Source organism: Balaenoptera borealis (genome assembly GCF_965194805.1).
Source record: "Balaenoptera borealis genome assembly, chromosome: 9".
Taxonomy (NCBI): domain Eukaryota; kingdom Metazoa; phylum Chordata; class Mammalia; order Artiodactyla; family Balaenopteridae; genus Balaenoptera; species Balaenoptera borealis.
In genome coordinates this window covers 9,218,399-9,236,654 of record NC_138873.1, presented here as the reverse complement: position 1 = coordinate 9,236,654, position 18,256 = coordinate 9,218,399, and the positions used below count along the sequence as shown (strand labels likewise).

The following is an 18,256-nucleotide window of genomic DNA, read 5'->3' as shown; positions in this document are numbered from 1 at the left end:
TCTGGTTAGAGTTTGCACGTTTTGAGGGTAAGGGCCATACTGTATACTTCCTTTGGTTCCCCCACCGTCTTTAGCATAATATTAAGCCCTTAGTTGAAGCAAAATACTCATTACATTGACACGAGTGAGGATTATCTTTTATGTTTAAGGTACGCTAAGACTTAAGTGTAGTTTTACTTCTGAAAGGTGTCAAAATTAATTTTAGATATGTTATAAAATGCGATTAAATAACGGTCATATTAATACTTCTCTTGAACACATTATATTTATGTGCATATGTTAATGAGGCAAATATTATCGTTTAAAAACTTTTTAAAAATTAAAACAATCTAGGCAGCACTTGCCAACATTTGTGAAATTGTAGGCATGTGATTTCAGGATTTAAAGACTCTAGTCCAACTCTTTTATTTTCTTTCTGACAACCAGAGATTCACGGAAACCAGAATTCTTAACTCTGAAGCCGAAGCTGATGTGAAAATTTTGGCAAATACGCAAAATAGAAAAAAGTGCGGAACACTTGCAAAGATTAGCTGCTACACTTAAATACATAGGGCATGTTATGCCTCATATCAAGAAAGAAAGGATGCTGCTCTTGTCTATTTTTTAAAAAATACACATACGTGAACAATCACACAATCAGCAGTGTCATTTCTGTGGACGTGATGGAAAATGAAGGACGGATGCATAAAGTTTCCGTTCTTAGCAGGACATCAATTTAATGGGGGGGAAAAGGCTGTGAATGCTCGTTCCTCTGTGTGAGTTAAAATGACGCCATCCAGTCCTTTCCCCATAAGACCAACTGAAAAAGATACGATATATCTGAGATCAGATCATCACCATCAAAGACACCTCAGTGACTGTCTTCATGGAGACATTCGGTGGTTCACACTACAAGCAACGTGCGCTTTCTAGAGACTTTAAACTTCAGAGAGAGTGTGATATCCACTTCCGGCTCAAATTAAGTTTGGACCGCACACAAATCATTACATTACCGGGTAGGAAGGATTCCTCAAGGGAGCGGGGTTCGGACTGGACTAGTTACTGTTTTCACTGTAGTCCAGGCTGTGTAGTTGCCCCGAGGGACGAAGACTGCGGGGTGCGCGTGTGTGACACGTGCGTGAGAACGGGTGGGCGCGCGAGTGGGCGTTCGGCGGTTGTGTGTGCGCGTTGAGGGAGTGCTCGCGAGTGTGCAGTGGCTGGAGGTTCTGTTGAGCTGGGGGTTTCGCGCGTGGCAGCAGGCAGGTGACAAGCCCGGCAGCAGCTCGGGCCGCGAGGGGAGGGTGGCGGGGGCCGCGACCCCAGTCCGGAGCCAGAGGTCGTCAACGGCCGGGGCGCGGGTCCCCGGGGGCGCGAGGGCGCGGGGCCGGCCAGGGAGGTGCCTGCCAGCCGCGCCGGGTCACGTGGCGCGGTCACGTGGCGCACAGCCGGGCCCAGCGGCGGCGGCGGCGGCGGCGGCGGCGGCGGCGGCGGCCGAGGGAGGCGGAGACTCCGCGGAGACACTGGGGGAGGCGGCGGCGGCGGCGGCGGCGGTGGCGGCGCGGGGCTGCCGGAGGCGGAGGCAGGGAGGCGCGGAGGAGCGCGGGGCCGCCGCCACCGGCGCCCGGAGGTGAGGCGGGAGCTGGGCTCTTGTCACCGCCGTCCCGGCCCGGGCGCTGCCGCCCTCCCGTGGAGGAGGTGGCGGGCCCGAGCGCCGGCCGGAGCGCCCTCCGGAGCCGGGCCGGGCGCCTGTCCCCTCGGGGCGGGCGCTCGGGCCCCCAGTCCCGGCCAGGCCCCTCTGCCGGGCGCGGGCGGGGGTGCGTCGGGCGGCCCCCGGCCGGGGCTCGGGCGGGGGGCGGCGGGCGGGCCCCCTCGAGTGGGCTTTCCCGAGGGCGCGGTGGGGAGACGGTGGCCGACACCCGGCTCCGGGCGGCGCTTGCTGCTGTTTAGCGGTTTTAGTCTTTTGTTTCAGTGTCTAAGAAAATGGGGCGATAGAGGAGCTTGGTGTGCGCGCGCGCGCGCGTGAGTGTATGTGTGTCTGTGTGTAAATCAGGAGGCGTTTGGCTTGGAGCCATTTTTTTTCTTAATTGTGGAGACAGAAAACCCCTTAAAACGGTTTCCCGGGGGAAACTGTGCTCCTCTTCTTCCTCCCCGGCGTCTGGATGGAGTGGATTTCCCTCCCGGCCTCTGCCCACCTTCTCGTCCTCCAGGCTGTCCCCCTCCCGCCTGGCCTTCCTGCCCCCCCACCTCCGTGAGACCCCTCGAGCGAGCGGGGTGTCTGCAAAGCGGCCCGGTCACCTGTCGTGGCAGCTGCATGGAAATGCTGGCGCTTCTGCTGTTTGGTCTGTGCTGTTTCCTCTGGCAAATCACGGGGATTCCGCTCAGAATGCCAACCCTTCCTCTTTTCTCTCTGCTTAAAAACAAAGTGCATGATGCTGCGTCTGAAGTTTGACCGGCTCGGGCAATTAGTAGGGAGAGGTCTACTTTTTCTTGTCACACCACTTTAAGGTTGGAAAGGTGAGGTTCATCTAGCTTTGTGGAAGGAAATAAGAGTGACACAGTTCTGTCGGGGATGGATGTGACTTATCTGCTAAATTGCCATGGTGATCAGAAAGTCTTCTAACACTTCTCCCCTGGTGGACAGTCAGCTCCCCTTACAGGGAGCTCTGCCCTGGATTTCTCTATTTGGGGATTGTCCTCCTCTTTGTATTTTGCAGTAGTTTAGCAGCACCTTAAGGATACCCAGTAGGCAGGTTCTTAAAAAAGCACAGGGAAAATAATTTATTTCTAAGGTTTTGAAGAATGTAAAAAGTCATTTGGGAGTCCCTTTCTTTGTGCCTCTCTGTCTGTGTCTCACGTTTGCATTTCTTGGAGTTTAGTTCTTGCAGGCAAGGCCACCGGGAAGGGTGCTGTGGTCCTGGAGGACGCACATCCCCAGGCCCTGCAGCACCGATTGCTGGGATTTGGGGTTGTGATGGATGGAGAGCGACAGGGCTCCTTGCACACAGCCATGCTGCAAACCAGAGGCAACTGCCTGGACTCCTGGTGATCTGGTGGGGCAGTTGGGAAGCTGATCTCAACATTGTACAATGGTAGCCACGCTCAGATTGGGAGGAGCTCAGCCGTCCCTTTCTATTTCTTGATAGTTTACTGTTGTGGAAATAAGTATATGAATAAATTGTGAATAGCTAAATCTAGTGTTTAAGCATAGTACTTAATTTGTGTGAGAGTTGCTAGAGGATGTGAATTTCTTTGGAGAATTTTAAGTGCTCTATTTTAGTAAGGGCTGTGAAAGTAGCAGTGTTTTCCTGTGATGGGAGGAGGTGTTGTTGACCTCTAGAGTTGGAAGTATGTAGTACTGAGTTAGAGGGATCATATAGGGAAAATTTTTTTAACACAGTGAAGCTTTATGACATGGGAGAAGAATAGAAAGCCCGAGTTAACTTCCTGTGCCCGAGAAATAGTAATGTATTTACTACTGTTTATTTTAAAACCAACTTTTCATTTAGAAAAGATGTGTGTATCATATTGAACTTTCTAGTTTTCATATGGAGCTAGATGAGTGGTAGTTTGATTATTTACATTTTCCCCACCAAAACTCTGAATGGAAAAAGACTTTTTTAAGCCATAAAAGGATAAGTAGTTCATGAAACCTGTTTTATATTGAACCATCCGGCATTGATGCTGAGATCCCCAGTGATGAAGGGACAAGAAAGAGACAGCAGCCTTCCTTCAGGCTGCATGTCAGCCCTCTCACTGGGTAGTGTGGAGCACAGAATGCAAAGCCCAAGTTATCTTTTGGTTTTATTGCAGGTTCACTGAGTATCTGAATTTCGGGAATGTTTGTTGAGTGCTTTCCATGTGCAGGGCTAAGCTAGGACATTGTTCTTCATCTGTTTCACTGCATTTACAGTATCAATTATCTCTTTCCTGTTCTCTTCTGTGGATGGAGAAAGATTGACGATAGATTGAGTGACCCAACTGTGCATGTGATTCATCAAATGCATTAAAAAATTGAGTAAAACTTCTGTTATGAAATGTCTTGATTCAGTTATTGCATTGGTTTCTATTGGTTCCTACCCTGTGAAGTGTTTTCAGTAGTACCAAAAGCTTTTCCCAAATTGTACATTTGTCCTTAGTGAGACTGCAGGGAATATGTAATTGAAATGTCGAATTTCTTTTAATTTGGTTGGGATAATGTTAATTTAGTCAGCTAAATTTTAACATATTAAAAATACTAAGTTTTATATGATAAAATATACATAACGTAAAATTTACCATGTTAACCATTTTTAAGTGTACAGTTCAGTGACATTAAGTACATTCACAGTGTTATGCAACGGTCACCACCATCCATCTCCAGAACCTTTTCATGTTCCTGAACTGAAACTTTGTATTCATTAAACAATAACTTCCCATTCTGTTCTCCTCCCCACCCCCGCCACTCCTGACCATCACCTTTCTACTTTCTATCTCCGTGAATTTGACTACTTTAGGTCCCTCATATAAGTGGGATCATACAGTATTTGTCCTTTTGTGACTGGCTTATTTCACTTTGCATGTTTTCAAGGTTCATCCATGTTGTAGCATGTTTCAGAATTTGCTTCCTTTTTAAGACTGAATAATATTCCATTGTATGTATATATTACATTTTGTTAATAAAGGTTCTAAATTTTAACATACTAAGTGTTAGCAACTGAGGTAATCTCATGATGATCAAGAGCTCTCACTGGAAATTATTTAATTATGATTTGTTTAATTAAAACAGAAAATCAAATTAGTTATTTTAAAATTTTATTTAATTTTATTTTTTAATGCACAGTACCTTTTTAAAATTTTTATTTATTTATTTTTTATACAGCAGGTTCTTATTAGTTATCTATTTTATACATATCAGTGTATATATGTCAACCCCAGTCTCCCAATTCATCCCCCCCACCCCAACTTTCCCCCCTTGGTGTCCATACGTTTGTTCTCTACATCTCTGTCTCTATTTCTGCCTTGCAAACTGGTTCATCTGTACCATTTTTCTAGGTTCCCATGTATGTCTTAATATACGATATTTGTTTTTCTCTTCTGACTTACTTCACTCTGTATGACAGCCTCTAGGTCCATCCACGTCTCTACAAATGACCCAATTTCGTTCCTTTTTATGGCTGAGTAATATTCCATTGTATATATATATCACATCTTCTTTATCCATTCGTCTGTTGATGGGCATTTAGGTTGCTTCCATGACCTGGCTATTGTAAATAGTGCTGCAATGAATATTGAGGTGCATGTGTCTTTTTGAATTAAGGTTTTCTCTGCGTATATGCCCAGTAGTGGGATTGCTGGGTCATATGGTAATTCTATTTTTAGTTTTTTAAGGAACCTCCGTCCTGTTCTCCATAGTGGCTGTATCAATTTACATTCCCACCAACAGAATGCACAGTACCTTTAAAAAATATGGGGACCATGGGGGATGAAACTAATATGTATGTTATATCCTCTCTGGGTCCTTTAATTTCCCTTCCATGTGGATAGTGACATATGTTACATCTTTCTGAAATTTGCAGCTGATGCAGACGATGTTTTTTTTTTCTCAGCTAATGTTATAATGGTGGTATATTTTGCTGTATGGAAGAGCATGAAGGACTCACCCTGAGGTATACATTGTATAGGAATGTTTGATTATTTCCCTTTATTTGCCACTTTCCAAAATCATGAGTTGGTTCCCTACCATCTTCCAATGGTAATGGAGCTAGGGTCTTTTCTTTCCTTTTTTTTTTTTTTTTTTCTTTTTGAGGATCTTTATGAACTCCTCTGTTTTAGTATATATGATGTGTTTCAGTCCATTTCAATTATTGTCCTTTTGATGCTCAAATTGCCATATCTTTGGGCAGATAGACTCATTCAGTTTGGCTTTGAGTCCTTATCACACAGCTCTAGTAGCCTATAGTAGCTTCCTTGCTTTCTGGTGTGACAGGATGTTCCAGGCTCATCCTATACCCTTCCTGTTCCAGGTTTGGAATCAGAACAGACCATTTTTAAAAGAAAAATAAAAGGGAAAGTAAATGACCAATAAATATGTTAAAATATTCAATTTTACTAGTAATTGAAGAAATGAAATTAAAAGCAAAAATAAGATACCATTTGTTATGAACCGAATGTCTCTCCCCCAAATTCTTATGTTGAAGCCCTATCCCCCAATGTGATGGTATTTGGAGATGGGGCCTTAGGGAGGTAATTAGGGTTAGGGTGGAGCCTTCATGATGGGATTAGTACCCTCATCAGAAGAGACAGACACCAGTGAGCTCACCGACCCCTTCCAAAACACTTCCCTCCCCGCCCCTCACCGTGCACAAAGAAGGGGTCATGTGAGCACATAGCTAGATGGCAACCACTTACAAGCCAAGATGAGAGGTCACAAAAGAAATCTGCCATGTTGGCATCTTAATCTTGGAGTTTTCAGCCTCCAGAATGGTGAGAAATAAATTTATGTTGTTTAAGCCACCCCAGACTCTGGTATTTTTTAATGGCAGCCTGAGCCAACTAAGACACCATTTTTCAATGATTATATTGGCAATGTAATTTAAACTCAATTCAGACCTTACTAGATGTGAAACAATTTGGTAAAGCTTGATATAAAGTATTATGTTATTATGATTACTTCGGGTATCCCTTCTCTTGGTAGTCTTAATATTTGGGCATTTCCCAATTTGGAGTGGGAATAAGGATGATAGTAATTCCCAGTGCTGGTGAAGATGAAGGGACATGTATACTCTTGGTCTCAGTAGAGGTGTAAATTGATGCACTTATTCTAATCTTTTTTTGGCTATGTTGGGTCTTTGTTGCTGCATGTGGGCTCTCTCTCTAGTTGCGGTGAGCAGGGACCACTCTTCGTTGAGCCATGCGGGACTCTCATTATGGTGGCCCCTCTTGCTGTGGAGCACGGGCTCCAGGTGCGCAGGTCTCAGTAGTTGCGGCACGCGGGCCCTAGAGTGTGCAGGCTTCAGTAGTTGTGGCTCGCGGGCTCTAGAGCACAGGCTCAGTAGTTGTGGCTCACGGGCTTAGTTGCTCCACGGCATGTGGGATCTTCCCGGAGCAGGGATAGAACCCGTGTCCCCTGCATTGGCAGGCAGATTCCTAACCACTACGCCACCAGGGAAGTCCATTGCACTTATTCTAAATAGCTACTATTATGTGTCAAAACGTAAAATTTGCATAGTCTTTAACCCAGCAAGCCCACATTTAGGAACTTATCCTAAAAGATAGTAGGAAAAGTTAGCAAAGATATATGTATACAGTAAAGAACTATTTACTCTATACAGTTATTTAGTAAATAACCTTAAGTAAGGAATTGATTAAATAGATTAGGGTACCTTCTTTGCATACAGCCATTGAAAATAATGATATAAATCTATATTAACCAATCTGGAAAGATGCCCATTATATATTATTGAGTGAAAAAGAGAGATTACAGAACTGTAGGCATAGCAATTACATACAATATAGGCATAGAAAATGCTGAACGACTAGGCTTTGGAGGCCAAGAATCAGACCTTCGAGGAGCTAGGCTTCAGGAGCCGCCTAATGGGCAGTCTGTTTCAGGTGCCATGGTCTTGAAGACAGCACCCACTGATTTCATTGTTGTGTCGGAAGATTTAGTTTTCCTGGGGAGAGACTATGATTGGCCTTGTTAGGTAATTTGCCCTTTGGCTGTGTGTGTGTGTGTGTGTGTGTGTGTGTATAGGATTGCTCTCAGTTGACAGTCCCACAAAGATATAGAATGGAGGAATCACAAGGTGAGTTGGGGTGCTTTTAACTAAAGAAAGGGAAGACATTCCAGGAAGACAAGGCGATAGATGCCCGCTACACATTCAGTTAAAATTAAATACATTCTTTGCTCATAAACATTGAATTAATTACTGCATCTCCATAAATTACTACAGACTCTGATAAACTTGGGCTTTCTTTTCCTTTTAACTTCTGTTTTTGGCATGTTAGGACCTATACCAGTGGGTCAACTCTATTTGATTTCTGGCTTTCATAGAAAATGGGTCAAAATTAAAATTTTGGATTATTCTTGGATTTTAAAAATTATGCTATTTTCCCTTTAAATGTGGTTAATTCAGAATCAAATATATTTCTCTGATGTCAGTAAGTAGAAATAGAAGTCTTTGCGCTTGTGTGGTGACAAGGATACCCACTTTTGAGAGAAAGAGTATTTTAAGAATAGAATGGAAAAGTAGTGTTTATGGAAAGCCTCCTAGTAATGGCGTAGTAGGCTGTAGAGTGTAGAAAATTATTCTGTAGGTGTGCAGAGGTGCTGTGCAGATAATACAGACTCACTTGAACATCTTTCTCACTGGTATTATTTCTAATCAAAAGCACAGTTAGAGTCAAAATGGATGTGAAAGAGCTTTGAGAAAGATAACACACACTGCAACTTAAGATTTACAGTTTCTCACTTTTTAAAAATTAAAGACTTAATTTAGACCTTAATGGATGTGAAAGGATTTGGAAATGCATAATATAAGTTATTATGTTGTTACAATTATTTCTGCTATTTCTTTTTTTGGTAGTCTTAATACTTGGACATTTTCTCCCAGTTTGGAATGGGCATAGTAGAGCCGCTGGGTTAAAGTTTTTCTTGTATCAGATCTGTTCGTGTCTGGTTAAGGCTAAGAAGTTGGCCTTTTTCATGAATAATTTTTATGACAGTCTCAACCTTTCCTCTTAAGTCTCACCTGTTGATCCCAAGCTAGTTACTGTTTGGGACACTTGGTTCTACATGCTCTTTGGTATCTACTTTCTAAAACTGTTGCTCAGTGTTTTCAAATTCTCACTGCGTTCAGAATTTTTTCATCCTAACTGAATGTTTCTTTGACCCGTTTCTTGCAATCAGCAAGGGAAGATTAGTTTAAATTTCGGAGGCAGTTACACCTGGTGTGTGTGTTTGTGTGTGTGTGTGTGTGTGTGTGTAATTTTCAGTTTCTGGCAAGAGAAATGAAGTCTTGTGTAGAACATACTTTGAGTACCATGTTGTTGACCCCCTATGAACCTTTCCTTCATCTTTGGCTTTTAAGAGTATATGATACCGTCCTGGGGAAACACATGGCATTGTGTCAGAGTGCCAGAGGTCCTCCATGACGACAGGCTGGTTAGTACTGGGACAGTTTTAATATTCCAGAAAAGCTGATCAGTAGTGACGTTACCATGTGCTGAGAATATGCAGGATTATCTTCACACGTAAATCAGTTTCTTAAGCTTCAGACAGTCCTCTTAGCCACAAACCAGATGGACAAATTCAGCTCCAATGGTTAGAATATCAAAACATGCATGTTAAGAAGTTAGCCTGATGCTGTGGATGAAAACCCTGGACACCAGAGCTGACATTTCAGGTGGCCATAGTTACTGTGTTAAATCATCAGGAAGTTTATGTATTAACATCTGTCATATTACACAAGAATGCCTTCAAAAAGTCATTCCTGGATTTAACTTACCTGAAAGAAAGAAGTTTAAGGAGGTTGGATCATGGGGACAGCGAGGTGGATGAATGTGGCTAAACCCAGGTCACATTTTCCAGTGCCTACAAATAGTTGGAACCCTTTTTGTTTTTGTGCTTGCCGTCTTTTCCCAGGAAATGAGAAACCCAGTTTGTGTTTCCTATGTAGGAAGTCAACTTTTTAGAATTTTCTGATATCTGAATGATAAAATAAATTCTGTAATATTTGAAATGCTTGGAAGAAAACACAGCAACTCTTAGTAAAAGAAAGCTCACAGTTTGCTTATCTTATTCCAATAGTAGTAATTTTTAATACTGTGACAGAGTGAGAATGAAAGTGGCACACACATTGTTCTGTCTCCTCACCCAGCTTTGATTCTGAGGGACTTGGGGATAAATTAAGTAGTGTGGGATCGGGGTCCCACCCACAACCCATCCGTCACAGCTAACTGGAGCGTCACTTCCCAGCCTTTTTGGATTTATGGCGTCCTGTTTGTGTTTGATTTTGCATCTCCTTCCTCCTCACCATTCTTACAGCTACGACAGCCAGGTCTCTGTTATCAGTGGAGAGCAAAGTGCTAATATATGAAGTCCACAAGTTATCACCATAATTCAGTTTTATCTAATTCTGTCAACCTTTAATTTTAACTAATCAGCACCAAATCTTTTCTGGACCATTAACAAGCTGCACGATTACATTGCCGTATGGAATAGATTTATTTAAGTTTTTGATCAACTAATTAACGTTGTTTTGAAAAATTTCGTGATACAGTACAGTGAATAGGATTTGTACCTTATGTGTATTTATGTGCAAGAAATGGGATAGAGAAACATTAAGTACCATTGTAGGTCCCTCCTAGGCTAAAAATGCTTTTCTTCACAGAGGTATTCATGGAAGCAATAATGTTTATGAGGTGCTTTGACATCAGCCTCCTATGAATTTAATGTAATAAGTTTATTGTAAATAAGTAGAGAAGTCTCAGGATTAACCCATGGTTCAGAAATGGTGTATCGTTTTTAATTCTGAGAGCCTTGGGATATCCCATTGTCTTCCCTTTCTTTGCTGTCTGTGATTTGCAAACAACGGTGATCTCTGCTGATTAATGGTCATAGAAATGGAATTTCCTTGGCCGTCCTTCACCTGTGTTCAGATGGTGAAGTTTTTCTCTTTCATGTGACATAGAAGGATGTGCATGTACTTGGCTTTGGGGAATTGAGCTATTTCTCTCTGTATGTAAGACAGCTGAAACTTGTGGGAGAGGGGTAAGCACTGTCACGTGAACTATACCAGTAATCACCGGAGGTCAATTTAAGCCAGTTACTTCAAACCTTTTACTAGATGGTTAATGAGGAGCACAGTTGGTTTGAGTTAAACCTCCTTTGGTGCTAATGAGCAGTAAGGTGGACCCAAGGTGAGATGTCTGAGGACGGAAGCGTGCTGGGGAGTCTGGAGTCATTCACAAATTAGATCATGAATGAGCTTCAAGAAGTTAAGATTGGGTTTAATTCTACTCTTCGTTTTGTGTCTACTTAGCCTTAAGTACTGTCTTAAGTACTTAGAGTTATTTTAAGACATGAACTACTATCTTATAGCATAGGAAACTCCAGGTAAGTAGGGCAACAGAAAGTCTGCCTAAGGTTAATGGAAGAATGTTATCAACTGGGATGCAAACTTTTAGCTCCTGAATTTTTATCTAGTGGTTTTAATCATGGTCACACTGTTCTGCGTGAAAAATATTTTATTTCTTGACCTCTATATTGTTTTATGTATGGAACTTCAATGTTCTTTTTGCTTCTTAATTTTAATATGATAATATGACTAATATTAATTCTTAGTATGATTCTAACTCTGACATAATTTAAACTCTACATATATGGGGATACCTTGAAAGAAGTATATTCTTTCTTCAGATTCTCTGGTCCCCTTCTAAATTTAAAAGCACAGAAATAACAACAACCAAAAAATTACTAAGATAGGTTGGTTCTAATATAAACTGCTGAGTTAGTTGTAACTATTTTATTTTAAGAAGGTGCTTTTTCTTTGAATAGGTGCGTCTCTCTAGAAATCCAGGTAAATGGGGCTCCAGGTGGGAGGAGACTGCCCACCTGTGGTGAGTGCTTTTCTGATTCCTTTTTTTCTGATTGGCTGGTGCTGAAATTTGAATCTGGTTTTGACCTGCGAGGTCTTTGCACACCTTAGTCTTTTCTCAGGATTCCCACTTCTGGTTGTGGTTTGACCTGTTTTCACTATTGTGGGCACCAAGTAGGTAAGCTTGACATATTGCACTCATAAAGAAGAAAAGAGTCCTGGATTCTAGAAGGAGACTGTGGTTAGGAGTGGTCCAACAAAGTGAACAGAGTTAGCCGCTGTGGGGAAGGCTGCACTGAACCTCTGCTTTCTCTAGCAGAGCCCCCAGGTGTGGGGGGCCGTCAGAGGCAGTGGGTGGAATGGGAAGAAACGTGGTTTAAGGGGACTGAATTTGAGTTTGGACGTACAGATTTGAAATGTGTCAAAGCAGTTGTAGCAGATGGAGTACCTAGGCATGTGGCCTTTTTTTAAAAATTAAAAAATATATGAAGTTTGCTGTGTTATATATATCACCTCCTTTTCTCGCGTGTATATTATAAATATTTTACCAGTTTCTTGGTTGCCTTTCAACTCCAACTCTGTTCATGGCATATTTTATGTATAAAAGTTTAAATTTTCTATGTAGTCAAGTCTTTCAATTTTTTTTCCGTAGTTTCTACTCTGATGGTTTGCTTAGAAAGTCTTTTCCCATGGAGTGTGTTTTTTCCCCCTTCTTTTTTTTTTTTTTTCCCTTTTTTAAGCAGACAGGTGTTTTAAACTTTTTAAAATAAGCTCCGTATCTTAGAATAATTTTGGATTTACAGAAAAGGTACAAAGATACTTGGTACAGAGAGTTCCTCCGACCCTTCACCCAGCTTCCTCTAATGTTATCCTACAAAACTATAGAACATTTGTCAAGACTAAGAAATTAACATTGATACGTTGTCATTAACTGAACTCTAGACTTCCTTCTGATTGCACCAGTTTCACTGATGTCCTTCCCCAGGGCACAACGTTGCATAAAGTGGGGTGGGTTTTGAAGAGGCAGGACCACACATGACAGTGTGCTCTGTGGAGAAGCTGAGCTCAAGACACTGCACTGGTGTTGGGACATGGCAGCTTTATGGTTTACAGAATTCTTTCACACATACACATGGTTTAGATGGAAAATATTCTTGATCATTGGTCTTACTAGACACACCTGCCCCTAGAAAGCATGTGTCTTGGGAGTGGCACTGTTCTGCGTGTGTGCTACCACAGGGAACTTGGGCAGAGAAATACCTCTCAAACTGTCCAGACTGCCAGTTGCTGCCTCCGTTTCCCCTGCATTGTAATTCCCTAAGATGTCTTTGCTCTCACACTGTTGCCTGGTTCTTCTGCCTGGACCTGAGTGGAAAATCATATGTTGTTGATTTTTAAGTCTCGGAGAGAAAGGCACCCTCATTGTGAGGAAGCGTTTTAAGTTCCTAGACATCAAAGTAAGCCCAGAATATCACTGCTTTCACCCTCTAGAATCACGGTACTAGGCACGGCCAGTCTTCTAACTTTATTGACCAAATGAAGGGTGATGTATCTAATGAGAAAAAATGTGGTTGGCGTAGATGAACGCATATCTTACTCTTTAGATGGGTTTGAGACTCTGTGTGGCTCGCTTGCCCATCTCTACCCCACGGTAAGTGGAGACAGATGAATGAAGTAAGAGGTGGGGCGGGCAGGTGGGAAATTAGGTAGAATGGAAGCCATGTTGGGTGGCTCCATGCCCACACTGCCTGATAGAAATAGCATTAGCAGGGAGGCCTTAGATACCTCTGCACTTGTTATCTACAGGCATTGCGACTCGCACACGTTCACATGAGCTGGGCCGAGCTGTCTCGTGGGTAACCACTGGCTTCTACTTGTGCATTCAAGTCAGTCTCCCCTCTCCTAACTGAAAACACTTAGGTTTTCTTAGCCTTTTCTGACCTGTAAAACACCACCACCCTGCCTTTCGATTTAGAAGGCAGTGAGAGTATGATTGCTGTGCATGCCTGAGGAGGAGGGATCAATGAAAAAACGAAGAGGACCCTGGGTTGGCTTTCTACAGACCCCGAAGACAGTTTCTATAGAGTTGTTCTGTTCCACCTCAACTCAGAGAGAATCGGTAGATCATATTGGAAAGCCTCCAACCAAGTTACAAGTAAATCAATAGAAATATAATTTTTAAAGCAGAGATCCATTAGTAGATTATACCTGCTTCAGTTTGGCCAGACAGAGACAGCTTTTTTCTTTTTTCTTTGAGGAGTTTTTCTCGGTGGCTTGTGACTTTTTACATTACAAGTTTTAGTTATAATCATTGTTTTTACAAAGCCTTTTTCCACATCTGCCGTTTTATCTGGTCTTCACAGTAACCTTGCACATTATGTCAAGCATGTATTTTTTTATTTTATGAGAAAGCTGAGGTCGGGGGTTTGCCCACGGTCACGTAACTGTTAAGCAGACGTCTTGGGACTTGAGTCTGCATCTGCTGATCGAAAGTCCCACATCTCTTCTCTTACCCCCTCGTTTGCCCTGTGGCCTCCCGTCCAAGCTGCTGCTGCTGGTTTTATAGGTGCATGTGGGTGAAGCTAGTGGGGTTTTCTCTTGGCAACAACCAGCACGTATCCCAGACTGATAACTAGCCGACCCTGTTGAGTGCATTTCTAACATCCTTTCTTCCCTTCATCATGGAATTGGGGTTTTGTTTAGATACCCTCCCCGTCTGCATGTGCTGTGGGGAAGGCGATCCATCCCCAGCACAGAGGTAAGTCGTGATCTGTTTCAGCCAGTCATGCAGGTCCCACTCACCGTCGGTGACTGCTGTAGGGATAAGCAAGAGACCTAGTTCTGGTCTGCCAGAGGTTCTGGAAAACTTCTCAATCTTAAAATGACAACACTAGGAAAGATAGTCCTTTTCCTCTGAGTACAATCCTGTCTGGATGTGGTGCCTGGAGTTGTTACAGCCGCATTGCTACAATCTGAACGTGAAGCTGGTGCAGGGGAGAGGACAGAGCGAGAAAAGAGCAGAGAGAACTCCTCGGAGCCTACCACGCACCTGCCTTTGGACTTATTATGTGAAATAAATTTCCCTGTTGTTTAAGGCAACCTGAGTTGAGATTATCTGTTACTTGCACTGAAAGACATGCTAACTCATTCATTCATTCATACCACAAAGGAGAAATACAGGGTATAAAGGTGGGATTTGAGCTGGTCAGAAGGTCAGAGATGGTTTCCCTGAGGAAATGCAGAGGCCTTGGTGAAAGAGATGCCTTTTCGTGCTGGGCCTTGTATCCCGTGTTTAAGGATTTTGGTCTTTATTGCAAGAGCAGAGCCACTGAAGGGTTTCATTACTGGAGAGTGGCAGGAGATCATTGAGCTATAGTTAATTTAAGCTGCCTCTGCTAAAGAAAACCTTGGCTTAACATTCCAAAGAGTCCCATTTGATTTGCTGAGCAGGCAAAGATCAGTCAGTGGTTAAGGCCCTGGTGATTGTCAGGTACATCCACAAAACATGAAAGAACATCTCTGCTTGGAATCTGATGAAGTAAACAATCTACTTTTCCTTTTCTTCCTCCTTGCCAGTGTGTGTGTGTGTACACATATGTACATATGCATGCACAGAGGCAGCTTTCATGTTTTCTAATTTAGGCGTAATTTGTGAACAGTCTGTCGTTCTCTTAGTGTTTGATTATTTAAGTTAAAAAGTTGCAGCTAAGAAATCTGTGTTGGAGTTATAAAAACAGGATAGATGGTTTCATTGTAAATAAAATTTTAAGGATGTATTAATGTGGCTGAAATTGAACTTTTAGCATCTCCAGAGGTTTTCCTCCAGGTTTGATGTAATAAGATCTGCTCTGATTCTCATACATATGGATATATTAGAAAACTGGATTCCATCCCAGTGTAATCAGGCCGGGAACCAGCCTGAACTGCAGAGTGGAACTGCAACGAAAGCTGCAGTCTCCTGTAATCATACTAGGATGCGATGTGGTCCCTCCCTATGTTTATTAATTAGTGGAGTTGTAATGAGACTCCCCCCCATGCTTTTAAGGATGCTGATCAGTGGGCATCTGGGCGGGATTTGAGTTGTGTTTGGGAGCCTTCTGTGTGCAGGTGGGAGGGATCGGTGTTTCAGGTGGCGGCAGGTGAGCCTCCCGCCAAGTCGGCATAATGGGAACAGGACTCTTCTGGGTTGCCATCTGTTTGTGGCCGATAGGAAACGAGCAGTGACTTCTGAGGAGTTTATGTTGAAATACTTAGGAATTAGTAATGGTGAGACTGTGCTGATCAGGTATTAGGAGGTAGGGGAGATAGACTGTGGAGTGCCTTTTCATCACTCCTGATTTTAGGAGGCGGCTGCCTGGGCTCAGCAGCCCCCGCCCCCACCTCCCCAAACCGCAGCTCTCTTGTACCCACCCTGACGGCCACTCACGTCACCCCGGTTCTGTACTGAGTTGCCCATGGCAAGGGGACACATTTACATGACTGTCTCAGGTAACACCGTGCATGGTGTTTGTCGCAGGGTGGGGGGCTCAGTCTGTCTCTGTGACTCTTGATGTATCATGTTTTTTGTTGTTTTAAATTGTGGTAAAACATACATAACAAAATTTACCATTGTAGCTATTTATAACGTGTACAGTTCGGTGGCATTAAGTACATTTATGCTGTTGTGTGACTATCGTGATGGGTCATGTTTTAACCAAGTAAAAATAGTGGATGCTTCTTCTCTGTTTACCAAATATATGTATAAAAAAATCATCAGCATGCTCTGTTTGATGTCCCTTTGGTTTTTAAGCTGGGATTTGCTTCCTTTCCACATGGGAGTTGACTTGGTGGGATAGAGGTGCCGTGCCCCCATTGCTCTGGGTTTGGTTTGCTGTTCTTGAACCTGGGAAGCTCTGCCCTCCAGGCACAATGCTTTTTGACGGTACCCTGAAAGCTGCTCTGCCTCTCCTGTATTCTACTTTAAAGCAAGGGTGTGGAATAGAGAATAGATCAATTCCCTTTTAACCTAGCATTACTTGGAAGGTTAACTAGAGGAGTTGCCCTCGGGTGGCCTGCTGAGGATGTGTGAGGTTAGAGTCACCCTGTTAAACCCCTGCCACTGCATCAAGTTCTGAAGTGCTGCCTGCCTTTCTGACTTGCAGACCCTGCTGGGTTCCATCTACCACCTGCAGGTTTCTATCTTGCCTCCTTCAAAACGATCAACAGAAAGGACCACAGAGCTCTCTGTTAGTTAGGGGACTCCTGGTTATAAGTTAGAGAGGCCTAACTGAACTCGTTTATACACTAAAGGCACTGTATTGGAAGGATTCTGGGCTGTGTCCTAAAATCTCTGCAGGGATACAGCTGGGCTTCAGGCCAGGAGCCAGAGACTGGAACACTGTGGATGGGCCTGGGAAGCTCTTTCCTTCTGTCTGTCCCCATCTCTTAGCTTCCTGCAGTGCTTCGAGTTCTTTGTTCCAGACCAGCATCCTCTACTCCCTGGTCCGTGTGGCACAACGTGGCTGCTGACACCCATGTTCTTCATTGTTAGGATCCAGGTGTCTAGAGACTGTTTTCTCTGTTCCAGAATTTCCTGGGAAGAACTGGTGAGTGGTCATAGAAGATGGAACCAGGCTGTGAAAGCACCTAATAAGCTTTGCATTAGAAATTAAACAGAACAATGAAACCCCAAGTGAAATCAAAACAAAGTGCTGCCATCTCCACTACCAACAAAAAATCCAGTAAATTGAGGAGATGAACCTGCCAAACAAATTCTGGAATTACCTTTTTTAAAATTAAATTTCTTTTTTTTTTTTAATTTTATTATTTATTTATTTATTTATTTATTTATGGCTGTGTTGGGTCTTCATTTCTGTGCGAGGGCTTTCTCTAGTTGCAGCGAGCGGGGGCCACTCTTCATCGCGGTGCGCAGGCCTCTCACTATCGCGGCCTCTCTTGTTGCAGAGCACAGGCTCCAGACACGTAGGCTCAGTAATTGTGGCTCACGGGCCCAGTTGCTCCGCAGCATGTGGGATCTTCCCAGACCTGGGCTCGAACCCGTGTCCCCTGCATTGGCAGGCAGATTCTCAACCACTGCTCCACCAGGGAAGCCCAAATTTCTTTTTTAGTGAAATAAATTATAGCCTATTTTTATGTCAGCATTGTTTGAACTCAGAGAAATTATGGCCAAAGTTTAATTCAGCAGGGTAGCTTGATGTGGGAGATAGATTCCTGAAAACCTGAGTTTAAATAAAATATTTTTAATTAAACTATATTTTAAATACACAAGGGGAGCCAGTGGTTAAGGCCCTGACTGCTTGCTATCAGAAGGAATCCTTTTGTAAATCTTTTTCTAAAATGCAGTAGTTTTAACCTTATGAATTTGAATCTTCCTGTATCACATTTACCTAGATCTAAGTATACCAGTGGATTGTCCTTCCTTGCCGTCGTTACCTTGTCGGGGTCACTGGCTCACTGGCAGGTTGAACACTCCACCGACTTCTGAGGTTATGAACAATAGCAGTTCCTCTTTTAGTTGTTTGGTTACACCCATAGATCCCATGTATGAATTTGAGAATTCCTCTGTGAGTTGGAATTAGATTGGGATTGAACACTCTGCCTGAATTGTGAAGCTGTATGCAATAATCCAAGCAGGTTTGAAAGTATCACTTAGTGATTGCAAGAAAAAGAGCAGTCTGACAATTCTGGGAATTAGTGCCATT

The 18,256-nt window shown here is 43.1% G+C and overlaps 1 protein-coding gene and 1 long non-coding RNA gene across 3 annotated transcripts in view; one reads left to right on the top strand and one right to left on the bottom strand.

Moving 5' to 3' along the window:
• Positions 1–17,115, bottom strand: part of LOC309634500 — a 40,393-nt gene extending 23,278 nt beyond the window's left edge. Inside the window, exon 1 of one of the 2 annotated variants that reach the window (XR_014248147.1) lies at positions 2,275–17,115. This is a non-coding gene — a long non-coding RNA (uncharacterized lncRNA). Of the gene's footprint in view, positions 1–992; positions 1,361–2,274 lie in introns of those variants that run through there. The other variant, XR_014248148.1, reaches the window with a different exon arrangement.
• The window catches only part of TULP4 (TUB like protein 4), a 226,255-nt gene continuing 209,456 nt past the window's right edge, over positions 1,458–18,256 (top strand). Inside the window, exon 1 of the mRNA XM_082406065.1 lies at positions 1,458–1,606. The gene's annotated coding sequence lies outside the window, so the exon portion shown is untranslated. The remainder of the gene's footprint in view (positions 1,607–18,256) is intronic.